The 18,564-nt window shown below is 42.8% G+C and overlaps 1 protein-coding gene across 9 annotated transcripts in view; it reads right to left on the bottom strand.

Moving 5' to 3' along the window:
- The window catches only part of LOC144798737 (uncharacterized), a 1,654,679-nt gene that overhangs the window by 819,968 nt on the left and 816,147 nt on the right, over positions 1 to 18,564 (bottom strand). The gene's annotated exons all lie outside the window — the stretch shown is intronic.

Here is an 18,564-nt window from a genome sequence, read left to right as displayed (position 1 = left end):
ACGTGCAAGTCGTAGAATATTATCCCGATCCCTATAGTTCAACACACAAGCCACAATTGGCCTCGGTGCAGCACCCGGTGGCGGTTTTGGTGCAAGTGATCGGTGCGCCCTTTCGATGATAAAGATCGATGATAGTGCATCCGCTCCAAAGATGTCTGTACATAGATGCTCGATGTACACTTCCATGCGACCTGTATTTGTCGATTCCGGCAGTCCAGCTATTCTTATGTTGTTACGTCGGGAACGAGCCTCCAACTCCTCGGCCTTAGCCTTAATCACGTCGAGCACTTTCTCCATGCCATTACATTTGCTCGTCGTTGCTTGTGCCTCGTCTTCGACCGCCGAAATGCGTGTTTCAGCCGTCTCCAGCCGCTCCCCTTGTTTGACCATTTTTGCCACCATGCTGTCCATTCGACATGTTAAGTGATCTAGTTTTCCGTTGATGTCTTGCAGATTTGATTGTATGGCTTTGAGGATGGATTCCATAATGCTTTCTGCCGGCATATCTGAGGGTGGTTCACCCTCCGCCTCTTCTGCCGATCTCTTTGGAGCCTTTTTAGCTTCAAAAGTGATCTTGGGTTGTTGCCTGTCCAGCCGCACGATCTTGGAATGTTATGTGGCTTTATCTATCTGGATGTTCAGTTACGGTGTTTTACGTTTCGCTATTTTAAGCCAATGTTGCATCCGCTTACACTCTCATACAGCACCCTGCGCACATTTGGGAAGGTGGGTTATCCCGTTGCAATGTCCTGATATGTGTCTCCTACGTAGTAAATGGGACTAAATGTATCAGGCTATGTGATAGTTGTATTCTGGCTTGCTCACCCAACGGCGTCAAGTTTCCCCCACCTACTGCCATTTCTCTTCGTCATGCATTCAGAAGTCGGGGTTTCTGAGGCAGATCTCAGGGAAAATGGCGTCCACCTCTACAGATAACTCCCTCTGGGTCACCGTCTGCACTAATGGTTGGATACAGCAGGTGGTGTGCTCTTTATATCACAGAGTCTCCGTCATCAACCACATGAAGTGAACATTTCTGGTCTGCGCTAGTGTACCCTTTCACCGCTCCCCGGGTCCGGAGCCTTGCTGGTCAGCTTGTTGTCTGCACAACACCATTACCCAACCCATTTAGCTGGTATGCAATTAGATGCTCCAGTAATATCGCCGTAAAGATCCTCATTTGTGTAAGGGTGTTAGTTGTATGCCAATGAATCTGCCCTCAGAACTTTATTCTGCCGGTCCCTGCCATTTTCACCTCAGACGTTGCGCCCCATCGCCGCCATTTCGTGGTCGTAGCCTTCCCTGCGTCTAAGTGAAGCAGTGTCGTAAATCAAGCGCGTTTATTCCCGCTCTTTAGCCCAATTACGCAGGTTCTGCTCCGATGTTGCCCCGTTACTTGCCATATAATATTCTGGAGCCTAGGAGTTGAGGGCCTAGGCGCATATCGCAATTACAGTCGGCTGTTGGCCGAACACCCGGGCGCCGCCATTTTGATTCTCGCGGCCCTTTCAGTCCGTCACCCAGCGCTTTGCCTCACAACACAATTAAGCCTTACCGCCGCCTTTCAGGAAACCAGGCATTCCTCCAATTTCGGATTCCACCGTTAGAGGCCAGTCATTTACAGCAGTTGTTACTCCACAGGACGGCAGTCATTCGTTCCGGGCATTTCATTGCTGGTGGCCGCCATCTTACACTCCGGGCGCCTCCAGCTGAAGCCTCTGTTTTCTCTGGGAATTGCGGTCCGTCAATGATCTGAGCTATTTCGCCCTGCTCCCGACATCTTCCCATTTCGCTTTTTGTGTGTGGCACATTAAAGTTCGTCCATTTGACACCTGAAATCCCATTTCGCTGGACGCCCCCTAGCGCATCCCCTAGTAAGCTTTACTTACCTGTGAATATTTTAATCGGAAACTGTACTCACCATGAAACGAAGTTCTTGAGTTTGAAATATCTATAAAAAGAAGTGTTATTTTTCAAATTTGGTCCCGGATTTATTAATTGACTGGGTGTCTCATTTATTCCCTCTGTGAGTACAACAAATGTTTAGCACTACCCTCTGATAAGCCGAACTGCTCGGCCAAACTACCATGAAAGAGAGCGTTAGTCTTTTGTACTTTAGTCTCTGCAAAACAACGGGAGACCTTTACTCTAGACTCTCTGCGCAATGCTACTCACCGAAAAAGCGATCCAACGCCTCGTCAGGGGTGGTAAGCGCTATAAAAATGCAATTACACACTATATAGAGAGTCAGCTTCCTACAAATTTATTGATAGTTTGAAAACCATTGATAAGTTAACAACTCCCGAGTTGGGGTTGTAGCTAAATTGCAAAGGGAAGGAATACCCTTAGGAACCCACTCCCTTTGGGTCACGTTGGCAGGCTCAAATAGGGAAGTCTTCCAAAACCAAAAACTTTTTTTTGTTTTAACCAGCACTGGTTCCTTTAAGGAAAACACTTTGTTGTGAAAAAACAAACGTTTGCCACTTTGGAATGCTGCCATAGAAATTATGGTGTGCTGTTCTTTGCAGGCCACCATCTCTGTGGTTACAGCCAATCACAGAAGGTCGCAAACTGGCACCTACCTAATGAATATTAATTTAGCAGGTCATTCTGCAACCAACCCATGCCCACCTCCAATTCAGTATTTTGTGAACTTACCGAACAGTACATATGCTTGTTTGCATAATACTATTCCATTCACAAAACGTATAAGCAGAATGTGTGACCACTTTTTGCAAATGAAATAATAATACATCAGGACCCTCATTTTCATAAGGAGATGGATGCCAATTGAGTCCTTGTTTGCAGTTCTACCTTGTGCAAGAACCTGCTAAAATCTGCATAAGACATAATAAAAACAAACTTTAAAGCTGTTTAGACAGCAGCAGGGTAAACAGTGAAGCTCCTCTGCTATGTGCTACTGGCCAAGTTGAGCACACTGTCTACTATTTAGCCAGCAACCAGGTAAGGTAAATATAAAAGTTTATTTTCAAGTTATTGGCAAGGCCACCAGCAATCCAGTACATCATTCCTGCTATTTAGCCAGCTGCCTGGTAAATCTCAAAATAATGTTGCTACTCGCTAGACTACTGGACAAATAATATAACTTTACTGCTATTTAACCAGCAGCCACTTAAACAGTGCGAATCTCTACCATTAAGCCAGCGGCCGGGTAAATAGCCAAACAGTGTAGAATCTCGATTATTTAGCACATAGACAGGGTAAATAATGAAATGTCTTTGCTATTTTCATGGCCACCGTCCAAAGAGTAAATCATTTCTGCTGTTTAGCCAGAGGCCAGGTAAATAGCAGAGAAAATTCACTATTTAACCGGTGGCTGGGTAAATAGCTGCTACTGAAATTTATACCCCAAAAATGCCCACAATTATAGAATTTCTTGATAATTTCTTCTCATGACAGACTACAATATGCGATGTGGTCAAAATATAACCTATTCTCTGCAACGAGGTGCCTAGTCTGCACTTCGAGTCCTTTAAATACCAGTTTGAAAGCTGAATCAACTAAGCAGCTTAATTTCTTTTGAACGTTTATTTGGTTTTTAACACGAATATATCAAGAACAATGCATATCACTGGAACTCAGCTGACGAAAGTGTGGCTGCATCAAGTGCAGTTTCCAACAACAAAGTCACATCACAGAACAAATGTTGTGCAGATATATCATCAAACAAGTGCGCCTACTTGGTGCTGACTGGTCAGTCGTTTAGCTCAGTGGGAAATCGGGAACAGTAAAACAATTGCAAGAACTGGGCAACTGTGTTAGAAGATGAATAGTAAGTCACACATTACATTTTTATGGAGTTTAGATACAGGTACTAGCATCTCCTGAACAGCTTAATTATTTGCCTTTCTCATCTACAAACAAAGTGTGAAGATTTTTGTAACTAATCGTATGAATTTGGCTAAACATATACTGACAATCTTGAATATTTTGGAGCCATTGATTACAGTGAATATGCACAAAGAAATGGTTGATAGTATCTACAAGCATTGGCAATGCCGGTCGGTCTCGCATTTCTTACCTATTGGCTTTCTCAATGCTTTTGCTGCTCCTGTGCAACATCTCCAAAATGATATGCTTTTGTTGATGCATCAAAAAAAATGTAAAAGAATGCTAACACCTGTCAGTGCATGTGTGCGTATAGGGCATGATGTAACTGACATTTTGTTTATTTTTTATTTATCTGTTCCAAGATGGCAGCTACTACCTGGAGTGGTACATAAAAACAACAAACTGAATTTAAACACGTGCAAAAGCATTTTATAAAAACAGAACAGATTGCCTGCAAATAGCAGCTGACAAACTAAATAAAATGGAAAAAAAGCTTTTTTTTTTTTAAAGGACCACAACAGGAGAGTGGGAGATCAACTGAGTAATGAGAGGGGGAACTGCTGGGAAAGAGATACAGTAAGCGGATTGTGGAGGAGGAGAAAACAAAAACAAAAAACAAACAAGTTACTTACATTTGGTAATGCTTTTCTGGTGGATACAGGATCTAACTGCAGATTCCTCAGCTTTTGATATCCCAATGTGCCAGAAATTCATGAAAACTTTTCTTGACATCGCTCCAACGCCGACAAGAACGTTACAATGTCCATGGCTCTGCACGCAGCTCTGTGTGATGTCTGTGGAGCCCTTGTCGGCTTTGAGGCGAATGAGTGAAACCAACATCGCGAACGCAATAACATTTAACATTTACATCAAAGATTGATCAGGTAAACAAAGGGATGCCGAAAGGGCAGACAGATAGCCCTTAACTGTTGCAACTGCACAGCTTTGCTGCACCAAGGAAAGAGCAAACCATAACATATCAGACAAATTAACCTTTAAGGGGTCTATAGAATGTTCAACTCACCGCTTTACAAACTTAGCCCATCTGCCTGCATAAACCGACTTGGTGGAGTGCTTTCTGGCCAATAAAAACTATCCACCACATCAGGGGTGCAAGAATAAGAACTCAGGCTGCCCCGTTCAATCTCCAGGCAGGTAGGTGCAGGTTCTGGAGGTGGGGGTGTAGAACCTGCCCCTGCGACTAAGAGAGGAGGTCTGCCCCGCGAGGAAGACAGAGCAGAGGGCATAGTGAGAGGTGAAAAAGGTCTGTGTACCACACCCTTGCGGCCAGTTCAAGACTATTAATATGACTTGGACCCGGCCTTGGCAAATCTTCCTTAGAAACCGAGGAATCAGGGTATGGGAGGGAAAGCGTAAAACGGCTGGGAGCCCCAGTCCAATTGAAACTCATCCCTCAATGCTCCCTGCATTGGATAATAAAGACTGCAGAATGACAGGCAGTGTGTGTTCTCGTGAGTGGCAAAAAGGTCTATCTGAGGGGTCCCCCATAGTCAGAAAATGTGAAGAACAACTTACATAAGGAGACGCCACTCACCATCGGCTGAAAAATACTGGCTGAGACTGTCCGCATGAATGTTTAGAATTCCAGCCAAGTGATTTGCTAGGATACAAATCTGATGATCCTGAGCCCTGGACCAGAGTCGTAGAGCTTCTCACCAGAGAAGTTACAACCCTGCTCCTCCCTGTTTATTTATGTACTACATTGAAGTAGTATTGTCTGTGAAGACCTGCACTGACTGACCGCAAATGGAAGGCCCTGAGAGCCAGACATACAGCCCGCAATTCCAACAAATTGATATGAAACAATTGTTCTTCTGGAGACCAAAGCCCTTTGATCTCCAGATCCCCCAGATGAGCTCCCCACCGTAGAGTAGATGCATCCGTTATCACTGTGGCCACTGGAGGTGGAAGGTAAAGCGGCTTCCCTTGACACAGATTGTTGGACACACCCCACCATTGAAGATCCACTGCAGCGTCTCTTGTATCGTGGCTGACTCCTTGAAATCTCTGTTATGGTGAAACTACTGCCTGTGGAGGCACCACTGGAGCGCCCCCTTCGGCCAGCGTGCAGAAGGCAGGAGGCTGTCAGACCTTACTGGCGCAAGACCTTCAGAACTGGAAACATAGCTCCCTTCTGAAACATTGGACTCATAGCTCAGATGTCCAGAATCCTCTGAGGAGGAGGGTAGGCGTGATTCACCGTAGTTTCCAGTACCGCCCCTATGAACAGGGTGTGCTGAGAGGCCTGAAGGTGGAACTTGGTCTAGTTGATAGAAAAGCCCAGGTTGAACAATAACTGAGATATCAACTGCAAGTGATGCACCACCAACTTTGAAAACTTGACTTTGATCAACCGATCGTCAGATAAGGAAATACTGGTACTCCCCACCTTTGGAGATCTGCTGCAACCACCGCCATCACCTTCATGAAGACTAGAGGTCGGAAGTAAGACCAAATGGAAAAAAAACGTTACTTGGTACTGTTGAGACCCACCATGTAGCTGAGATACATACTGTATGATTGCAGAATGGGACGTAAAAATACACATCCTGCAAATTGATCAAGACCATTCATTCTTCCTTCTCCAGTGCAAGAAGCACCTGTGCTACGGTCAGCATTTTGAACTTTTCCTGCTGAGAAACCAGTTCAAAATCCTGAGGCCTAGGATCAGCCTCAAATGTCCGTCCTTTTTGGGAATAAGGACGTACCATGAATAGCTTCCCTGACCCAGTTCCTACTCTGAAACCAACTCCACTCTACCCTTTTGAAGTAGGGATTGGACCTCCTGTTGAAAGAGCAGAAGACAGTTTTTGGAACAAAAACCTTGCTGGGAAGGAAAGGATAGGGGAAATTCTTGGAAGGGTAGGGCGTACCCCTTTTCTACAATATTTAACACCGACTGATCAGATGTTATGAATCTCCACTGTGGTACAAATCGGGACATACATCCTCCCATCAGCAATGATTGCTCCAAGATGGGAAAACCAAAGCTGCTTCCCTGTGACATTGGCAGAGGAAGAGGAGGAAGATGGCTGATGAGTGGCTCCTCATTGTCTACACCTGCCCTGACCCCTATTGCTCCTATGGAGGGGATTGGGTCGTTGCCTTTGGTATTGCTGCCTTCCTTGAAAGGAGAGGTTCTTGCCAAATCCACAGAACCACCAAAACTGCCTGTAATCCCTGGGCTGCGACTGAAGGCCCAAAGATCTTGCCAGTACCTTCCTATCCTTAAATCTTTCCAAGGCAGCATCTGTTTTGCCGCCAAACAGTCTCAACCTATCGAAAGGCAAATCCATCAGTGTATTTTGCAAATCGGGTAAGTCACATTCGCTTTTTCAACCAAATTGGTGGTATCCAGGCACGACTGAATGACCTATCAAGCAGCAGCCTGACCGTCGTTCAACAGTTCAGTAAAGTGTCCCTAAACATCTTCAGATAATTTCGAGAACACTGTTTTGGAAGAGTCCATCAGTGCATGAATGTACCGTCTCAACAAACAAGTTGAATCGGTTGATTTCAATGCCATTCTACCAGAGGAAAACACTTTCTTTGTCAAGTGTTACATTTTTTATAGGTTATCTATCAGCTGGGGCCATTGTAAAAGACCCAGGAATTAACTTGGAAGAACAGGAAGCGTCAACCACCAAACTCTCAAGTGAAGTATGTGTGGATAAAAATAGTGGATCTCCGGGAGCAGGCATGTATCTCCCCGCAATTCGCCTAGAGACTACAGAGGATGACAAAGGCTTCTGACAAATCTCTAGAATTGGTTCAGTCAATGCCTCATTAAGAGGCCATAAAGAATCTGATGTGGAAGCTGTAGAATGCAGCACTTCTGTGAGTAACTTAGATTTAAATTCACTTGATGGAAGAGGCAGTTCCAACATGTCAGCCGCCTTCCTAATCACTGAATGGTATGACGTAGCCTCTTGCGGAGGAATGTCTTTTGGAGACAACAATTCCCATTCCGGGGAAGTGTCTAAACCACTTGCCACTTCCAAACCCCCAAATTCTGGATCTAGTGACACTATTTCTCCCTCTTCCAGTTCAGGATCTCTTTTTCCCAAAAAGTACTGCTCCTTTTCAAGAAGCCTCTGAGCTTCCCTTCCAGATCTGTGCCTTGACTTCAATATTAGGGTAGGTGAAACCAGTACCGGTGTTGGTGACATCGGTAACAGCGTCAGTGACTTCGGCACCTGTGTTGAAGATACTAATGTAACTCAAATCAAGTGATGTGACGATTCAGCCGAAGTCTGAGAGGGTGCAAATGGCACTGGTGACTCCTGCTGAACTTATAATAGAGAGAATGAGTTGTCTTCCTCTGCACTGGAGGAGGCCAGAATACCTGGGCCATCAGCATAAAAGGAAAGAACGGCACCTGCTGATATTGCGCAAGCAAACCTCCCAATGAGTATGATGGTGGACCCATGGAGCCAACAGGCGGCCAGAAGGAGTCATTACCATGCTGAAAATGCTGTACATAGCATTCAAAAAAATTCAAGAGTCAGACCCTGGAGCAGGGAAAGTTGGATACTCCTGCTCCTGTCAAGGAGTTGAAGGAGGAACTGGATATACCTTCGGTTCCAGATCAGGACGTCCAGGTGAAGTCGGTGGCAGCTTTGGACTTAACAGCAATGCCAGATAGGCTACTAGAGATGGGCCCGGAGTCACCTCACCTCGATCTTCATGCGTTTTTGGTGTGGAGACATCGACCTCAGAGACTCATTTTTTAAAGACCGAATCTGGAGATGGGGTCAGAGTCATCTCACCTCGATCTTCATGCGTTTTTGGTGTGGAGACATCGATCTCGGAGACTCGTTTCTTGGAGACCGACATCAGGAATGATGACGCTGCTTCTTCTTATGTTTCAAATTCGATTACTCGGAGGAATGGAGAGACAGCAACTCTGAACAAGGATGAGACTTCCAATATCCTCTCTTCTCCTTTCTTGCTTTGGCCATAAAGAGTTTCACCTCTCTCTCCTTCAGAGCTTTGTGGTTCATCTTTTGACATTATGAACTGCTTTCAATGTCATGGTCTGAACAATCATCATGAGGATCAGTGATTGACATTTTACCCTTACACTTTGCATTGCTTGACATCAGATTTCCTCAGTGGAGTCATTTTCACTGCAACAACATTGCAATTTCCGGAACAAAATGTCAAAAGACTCTCTCCATTGATGTGATTTTCTTTAGTTTATAACCCAGCGCAAAATATTGGTCATTTGCGCCTTTTTAATCATTGAAGTGTATGATATTGTGTTTATGAAATGTCTTTTTTTTAAACCGTATTGTAAAATGTCACATTGTGATTGTGCCTTACAACTATGAAACACTGTCTGTAAAACTGTATAACACCTTTGTACTAAAGTAACAAAGCCTTTTTTTATAAAAAAAATAAATGTTTTAAATGATATAACAATTGTGTGGATAGATTGCAATATATGTGGCCTATTAGTTGGATAGAAACACATGCCAATGGGCATGATAATATAAGTGTGATAGCCAAGGGGAAACTTTCTTTTTTACTGTTTCAAGTACTCCAATCCCCTGGTTTATAAGGGGTCTCTCTCAAAAAATGTAAGCATAAAAGAAGAGTAACAAGAAAGCAACTGTAAGCAAAGGACAGGCCCAAAGTCCACTGGACGTTTTGGTATGGAACTCAAGATATCTTCTGATAGCTAAGAAACTGCCTGCAGGCGATATATAATAAAATTGTTTCTCACAATTGGTTCGCCACCCCACTTACAAAGCCGATAACAGCACAGATATTTTTATATCCCAGTTTCTGAAATACTTATCACCTACTCATCAACTCCGCCTTAATTTAGTCGGACATTCCGTTAAACAGTTTTTCTAGTCAGGAAGCATATCGCCTCAATGACCTATGCCAGGGGGAAAACAAATATTTCTGTCCAAAACATTATTTAACATGAACGCTGATACCATATCAAACCAAACTTTCATATCAAAAGCCAAAGAACTCTGCAAGTTATAGCTCAAGGGCCTTCATTATGTGTGGACCCAGAATATGGTGCGAGAATACTGGGGGTCTGGAACCTATGATTCTGGCTGGTATGCCTGCACAAAATCAGCCCCTGCAGCAACAAAGTGAGGCCTCGTGTCTACAGACTCAGAATTACTGGGTCTGGAGTTTGCGGGCACAATATTTCCAGGCCCGGAAACACTTGTATTTGCAGGTGGCATAATTCCACTTGGAGTTATTGCTCTGGTTGAAATTATGTCACTCGTAATGAGGACCAAAGTGACAGCAATTCACTTGTCATCATCCAGGTTGAATCCCGACTCCCTATCTTTTCAAACACCTCATAGTACACTTATGAGACAGAATACCCTCTCTTCATGCCCATAACAATGTGGTCAACCTGTCACAGCCCGTGACCAATACAGGCTAACTATTGGTTTAATTACCTCTGGGTAACTTGCTGCTCTTCAGTCGGTCCAAGGAACCAGGAGCATTAGTTTGCTGAATCCATTTCCCTCGTAACAATTCTTGCAACACAAAGGTCATTAAAGTGTGCCAACATGGTTGTGCACCTCATCAATGAAACTCTTTAATACCTCCCTAATCCTATACCTAACCTCACACATGCATTGCTTTTGCTATTACTGAAGAACTTTTATGTCGATCCACTTCAATGGCAAATTTACAGACCAAAATCTGGTGTAAATAAAAAAAATATGTTTAGTCGTATACGTGATAGTGGTAGACATCAATCTCTCTGCCCACCTGGAACACAATAACCCACTTTGACACTTTCAATCCTGGTTCAGTGTCAAGTCAGTCATGTTCCCATGTCTTATAGTGCTACCACCAATCCAGGCATACTGGAAAGTAAACACTAAACACCCCCCCCCCGTGCTGGGAGAAAATTTTGAGTGTGTTGAGTACCTCGCTTTATTCTTTGTAAACGAAATATTTCTACTTTGGGGTTCTAATTCAGAAAAAATATATATAAAATGCTGACTGATCTACCAACGTACCCTGTGTAGTTAAAATAACAAAACACTTTCTGCTTATTCTAGAACCATTTCAACTTTCTGTGTGCATTTTCACCCCTGTACTACAACTGATACTAAACAATTTTCCATCCATTGATGCTGGTCATATCCATCTTTAGGTATAGCCACTGTACTTGGTCCTATTGGAGGCAATGCCAATGACTGATGGACTGCTGCACCAGTGCAAACGTTTCCAATAAGATTTGCTACACCAGCCAGATGTGTGCATTACACTGCTGTTTTGCTGACTTCAAGTTTATTTGTTCATTGGCCAATGACTGACAGGCGGCTGCTCCCTGCCAAGTTCTACTAGTCAAGTACAGTGTTCCATGTAAAAAGAATCTGATATTAGTCCCCCAAAAACATTATTTTAAATATCCTATCAGGAGAAGCAGATTCCAAAGACAGTACAATACACCACAAAATAAAACTCCCCCACGAAAAAAGATTCAGGAATCCGGCATCGGTTTACCGCAGAAAATAATACCGTTTTCACAAATGACAGTAAAAGGGTGTTCCTCGTAACATTTACGCAAAACTTAGGCTTCATCTGTTGGACCATTTTTTGTAAATATGCCACCAACTGCACTTAACGCTATTTTCAGACCAGTCATAGACTGATGGGGTGAACGTGCTCTCAGCCTGCATGCCTTCTCCTTTTACAATTGTGAATCAACCGCCATTTCAAATCAAAGCACATTCAAAGCAAATTCATAGGAACTTTTATGCATGCAATACTGAAACAAATGCATTTTTATAAAGTAGTCGCACCCTACTTAGCCTGGAAAACAGGTGATGAATGTATCAGCCTTCTGCATTAGATGTATAATAATGTAATGTAATCATCCACCTAAAGGCGTCCTTTAATACTGTACAGCATTCTATAAAACAAAATGATATGAAAACATATAAAACAGTGGTCACGGAAGAGCAATGGAAAATAATTGGCCAAGCACAGCTGCTACAGAGCTAAAGACTGGGGACGCAAGGGCAAATAAACAGAACAGATTCAGATAGTGGACATATTTCTGGTGTAGAAAGGCTAATACCATGAAGAGGGAAGGCCCTAGCCTGAGGACCTCACATCATTTTAGAGTCATAAGCAGGGAATTCGAGCCACAAACACACTCCCTATGCGTGCAGTGGAGACGTTTATATTGATTTTTTTTAACTTGGCATGAATGGGAAAAATCGAATGAAGGATGTTGACTTCACCTTTTGAGAAGTTATTTTGTACCTAAGCTGGTTCCTCTACTCTTGTCCGGTAGCAATCTCTGTTGTTAGGTAGCCCCAAACTCCTTTTGTGAGAACGCAATAGCTTTAGGTCACTACCCCGACACACTTGGCCAAAACTCACATCATTACAATGAGATAGAAACAGGCAGCACTGTAAGGTTTTAGACAAATGGCATGCCAGAATGGTGAACCTTCAACAACGTGAGAGGTCACAACCAATTACACACATACAGGAAACAACAAATATGGTTGGTTCTACCTACAAAATGACAGCGACCACCCAATACAACAGAGAAGCAAGCTTGGTCCCCACTGCACCCAAGACAGTGTAGTGTTCAGTGTGTTGTGGCAATCTGTAACTCTGAGTGATCTCCTCAGTGGTGCTGCGCAGAGCTTTGTGACCAGGAGTGAAAGCGTGGAACCCTGCAGACCTCTCAACGAGTCTGGGTCATTCAGTGTCATGTAGGAACATATTGCCACCCACTAAGAAAAACCTCAAATACCACACTGTGTGTAGAGTCTGATCTCAATCTGCCAATGGACAAGCCACCAGCTATCTAGGGTAACTGCTGCTACACTTTATTTCCCCTTCGGTACCAATAGTACTACGCTAGCTACCCATGGTCTCAGCAAGTCATGAAAGTAGTAGAATGGACAGACAATTAAACCAACCTCTTACAGTCCTGTTTACTTTGTGGAGAATGCATTTCTTCACCATCACCTGCAAAGAGGAGGCTGCTGAAAGAACTAACTCAGGAAAAGGGCTAAATCTGTGAAGATAATGATGGCCAAAATATGTGTGATATCACATTAGCTACAGCTGGCATTTTGGTACATCAATGTTTTGCTAAGAGCACTAGAAGGCTTTGATTAGATAAAAAAAACTGGTTTGGAACTTCATTAATATTCCACAATTTCTGCAAAGCTACGCTGCTTGGGTGTTCAATGAGGATCGAATAAGATACTGTCAATGAAACCACCAAAGAAGTGGGAGGTATTTTTTATCACACTCTCAATATAGCTCTGAAGCCACCAACCTCCACACAAACATCTGAGATCAGTTTGGTCTCCGAAAGGGCTGGTAAGGCTATGGCATGCTGTACAGTAGGAATTCCCAGTACCGGTTCACAAGTGCAAGTGCCATGCTATATGTACAGGAATCTAGAATGGATACATTTATATAAAATTAATGTAGGTGGAAATGATTTACACAGCGATTATCCTGAAAAGAAGGCATGGCATTACCGCCAAAGGCCCTCCATTGACATACAAGCTCTAGTGGATAAATTACCAGCTGTGGAAACAAAATATCCAAACTCCAAACCAATCACTTGATCTAGCTGTGTTCCTTTGGACAGAATAATTCATTAATTTGCTTATGGCTCTATTATAACAACGTGGTACAAAAGGGGGCGGTGATGGACGGAGCATCTGAACCAATCAAACACTCACACCAGTCAAGAGATCTGGGTTTAATCCATCACCGTTCTTTAGCCCACTCTGCCATCCCAGTTCAGACATGGCCATATGCAAATCAGTCTGACCCTGTGCCTCATGGGAACAGTCCAGCCCGAACTGCCAAGCCATGCCTTCCCTGGACCGGAAACAAGCTTCCTAGGACCGGTTTCTGGCATTACAGCCGTCTTCAGCCAGGCTTTCTTGAATCCAGTGGCAAAGTGAGCAAGGGGCTCACGTCTGAGCATACCCTGCCAACTTATGGCGAACAAAGCAGTACAAAAGGGGGTGTCGATGGACGGAGCATCTGAACCAATCAAACACTCACACCCAGTCAAGCGATCTGGGTTTAATCCATCACCGTTCTTTAGCCCACTCTGCCACCCCAGTTCAGACATGGCCATATGCAAATCAGTCTGACCCGGTGCCTCATGGGAACAGTCCAGCCCGAACTGCCAAGCCATGCCTTCCCTGGACCGGAAACAAGCTTCCTAGGACCGGTTTCTGGCATTACAGCCGTCTTCAGCCAGGCTTGCTTGAATCCAGTGGCAAAGTGAGCAAGGGACTCACGTCTGAGCATACCCTGCCAACTTATGGCGAACAAAGCGGTACAAAAGGTGGTGGTGATGGATTTATTTTTTATCACACTCTCAATATAGCTCTGAAGCCACCAACCTCCACACAAACATCTGAGATCAGTATGGTCTCCGATAGGGCTGGTAAGGCTATGGTATGTCTACATTGGTTTTGCCTGGATATTTTTCTATCCATGGTGGAAATGATTTACACAGCGATTATCCTGAAAAGAAGGCATGGCATTACCGCCAAAGGCCCTCCATTGACATACAAGCTCTAGTGAATAAATTACCAGCTGTGGAAACAAAATATCCAAACTCCAAACCAATCACTTGATCTAGCTGTGTTCCTTTGGACAGAATAATGAATGAATTTGCTTATGGCTCTATTATAACAACAGCCAAAAACGGTAGCGCTATATGGAGTGGTTTGGGGGAAGTCAGGAAAGGTGCAAATGTCAATCACAGAAATCGAGTGATTCGAGCACTGCAAAGTTATTTTGTAGTATTAAAATGATCACTGTGCTCCAGGAACACCCTCTACTCCGGGGTGTGGCGTATACTCAATGAAAATCACAAGTTCATAATCAACTCGTATGCCTGGGCACAAGTATATGCTGTGTACCAGCAGAATTTCCAATGAAATGCTTGATTGCTTAAGTTGTTGTAAATCACTTCTTTATTAATAATCCATAGATCATCACGACATCTTAATGTTACTCCACATTAAATGTCTCCATCAACAAATTTCTTTAAATTTCATTCATTTTAATCGCCAAAACATGGCCTCCAATGGCCTCCCAATGCATTTCGGCGCAAGCCAGCGCCTTTGTCAAGGGATCTGCAAGTTTAAATAATGATAATTACCACTGGATACTAAGCAGTCAACAAAACTACATGCATTAAAATAATGCCAATATACTTTTCCGGAATAACCTAAATATTAAGTTGTTACAACAGTAGATATACTAGATGCTCACAAAAGACTGTCTAAAAACGCGCTGCGTATGCCTGAAAATAACTCAACCGTTGCTGTTGTGAGGATAAGTTCGGTAAAAATACTGAACACACTTAGTGCGAGTGTTTAATGGTGCACAGTGAAACTAATATCAAAATGGCTCGTCTAAACAAACCAGTGCGAACTACCAAGATTACGGGTGGCTCTGTGAAAATACTGACGGGAAACATTGATATCTGATCTAGTGCTTAAACAGATGCTTAAAGAGTAACAGCGCATAACTATCGCTTCTAAGACAGTTAATGTCATCGCGCTTACCAGAATGAATCGAAATGTCGCTCTCGAAGATCTGCTACTCTCCGGTTCTTGCTACGCGGAGTAGTGGGGACGGTTAAAAAATATTTTGGGGGGAGGAGTTAGAATCCTAGCGCTATGAATCTTGGTACTAGTATGCAAGTGCATCAACTGTGGCCGTGTTATACTACGTGTAGGTGCGAGACAAAAAACAACAGTTAGAAAAGGGTAGAGATATCCGCTGCGCAATGCATTGTGGTATATGTATGCAAACATTAAATCAAAGCACATCATGCAAAAATTATATGCATCAAACGATCATATGATTTACAGATAACACTGAAACTCCACCCTTTCGTTGAGTCCAAACGGTTTTAACGTCCTAAGACGATAAATCCAGTGATTTTCTCTCTTCAGCAGCTGAACTTTGTTGTTAATCCCTTCGTGTTTCTCCACATTTTCCAAAATACATGCTTTCAAATCGCTAATTTGATGACCAGCTTCCATGAAATGTGCGGCAACCGTAGATTTGAGCTGTGTAGTACGAATGTTACTTTTATGCTCATTCAAACGGGTTTTAAGTTTGCGCTCTGTATGGCCAACATAGTGCAATTTACAAGGGCAACTTAGAACATAAATCAAATTCATCGAGTCGCATGTGCCATTCACCTGTAGATTGATATTTTCTTTGTGTTCTGGTGGCGATAGCTTATTGCCCTTCTTAATGTTCCCACAATTGTTACAATTCAAACAAGGTAAAGTTCCTTTCCAAATCATGTATGGGTTAACTTTAGTTCGGGTTTTCAACAGTTGACCAATATTTTTCGAGCGTGTATGTGCAAATAAAGGATCTAGTTCAAAAGCTCCCTTGAAATCTGTTTCAATCCGCAAAATGGACCAATGCTTCTTAATAATGCTTTTAAAGGCTTTGCTGGCTGTAGAAAATTTACTGACACATGTTATCCGCTGCTCCTTAGAACTGGGTTTGCTACTCAACAACGATTCTCTTGATATCTCCTGTACTCTGTCTGTAGCATCTTTCAGAACAGATGGGGGGTAACCTCTTTTCTGAAAGCGTGTGGACATTTCTGTCATCTGAATTGTTGCTTTTTGTTGGTCCGAGACGACTCTTTTCACCCTCATAAGTTGAGAAAATGGCAAATGTCTTTTAAGCGCTGGGGGGTGAAAGCTATCAAAGCTCAATAGGTTGTTTCGATCTGTATTTTTTCTATAAAGAGTAGTGTCAAAGCTGGATTCTCCTCGAGTAACATTCACATCTAAAAAATTGATGGTTTTGTCTTGGATGTCCGAAGTAAACTTGATACGTTCATCTATCAGATTCAGTTTAGAGATTTCTAATGACAAAGTTTACAACAACTTAAGCAATCAAGCATTTCATTGGAAATTCTGCTGGTACACAGCATATACTTGTGCCCAGGCATACGAGTTGATTATGAACTTGTGATTTTCATTGAGTATACGCCACACCCCGGAGTAGAGGGTGTTCCTGGAGCACAGTCATCATTTTAATACTACAAAATAACTTTGCAGTGCTCGAATCACTCGATTTCTGTGATTGACATTTGCACCTACTCAGTTAGGTTCGAAGCACGCCACATAAGAAAGATGCAATATGATGATATTACCCACATGACCGAAAGTAGGGCGGATACTTTCGCCTTTGATGAAGAAGCAAGTGCACGTATATACTCTTTAATACAAGAAGACACCACTGAGTTCGCAACCAACAAAACTAAAGAGCAACATATCAAACAATTGTTATACTTAACGAGAAAGACAATAAATCAAAGACTTCATGCCAGTACCCTAATTAGGTACCACAAATCGCAACGGATTCCAAGAGGACTTAGGATCCCTCTGAAACCTTCATTATGTAAAAATAGCAAACAATTCGTTGATAAATGGTATGCAATCCTGAATAAATGTAGTTTAGATTTGATCCTGTTAATTATTGAGGAGTTATCGAAAATATTAGAAGAATTGAGTACTGAAATTGTGGGAGTCCAGGAAGAACTTAAGAAATTCATGAGCTCTGAAGAACTTGCTAAGACATTGGAAGATATTAACCAACAACTGGTAAAACACACACAAGAAGTGAACGAGCGTAAGATCAGAAAGTACCGTCGAGACACCCTCGACTATAAACTTGAGGAAGTTTATTCATGGGCGGAAGTCTATGCAAAAAGAAGGATTAATAGAGGACAAAATTCCCAAACGGATACCTCCTCTACAGGGAGTGAGGCGTCTACACGAAGTGGCCAACAGAAGACACAGGCACAGGGATCAAAAGAAACTCCGTCCACCTCTGCACAAACGTCTTTTTTAGAGTCAGGCCCAGACAAAAGGGCAGACCCAGGAGGGGCAAAAAGCGTAGAAAAAGAGCAAGAGCAACCAACGACGAGAGACAAACCCAAGAGGAGGAAATAACTATAGGAGAGATGGATGAAGACAACTTAGTCATCAACATATCACATAAACCCATCACCAATAAAGAATTGCAAACACTACAGAAAGGTATGTCCTTTATTCCTACCACGGGAACTGATGTCCTTGAACTAGAAGTGAGTTTATTCAAGCTCACTCGGAAATTACGACTCAGAAACTTCTTTGACAATGTTGTGACAGAAACCACAGGTACAGAACCAGATGAACTAAAAGGCCTCAAAACATCTAGTAAATATATGGCACCAGTCAGCCATAAAGCTATTGATCTATTCGAAACTCTTTGTAAGCAGGATTTACATATGATCAACCCTCACCGCAAAAAACATTGTAACATATCACCAGGGGAATTAAAGATCATTAGAAACATCAGTCAGGATGAAAGTATATTGTGCCAGAAAGCAGACAAGGGAGGCGCACTTGTCATTATGGATCGATCATATTATGATTTAATGGTCAGTGAACATCTAAACGACACCAATCTATATATGAGTATCACACACAATCCTACTAGAGAAATACAAGACATTCTGATTCAAATTTTGAAGAAAGCAGTAGAAAATGGCACCATTAAGGAGAAGACTAAACAATACCTCACGCAAACAGAACCAAGGAGCCCGTCATTTTATATGACGCCTAAAATTCATAAAAATTTGTACCAACCTCCGTGTAGACCCATTGTGTC

This window comes from Lissotriton helveticus, chromosome 12, assembly GCF_964261635.1.
Source record: "Lissotriton helveticus chromosome 12, aLisHel1.1, whole genome shotgun sequence".
Lineage (NCBI taxonomy): Eukaryota > Metazoa > Chordata > Amphibia > Caudata > Salamandridae > Lissotriton > Lissotriton helveticus.
The sequence above is the reverse complement of the archived record's forward strand: the minus strand, read 5'-3'. Positions and strand labels throughout refer to the sequence as shown.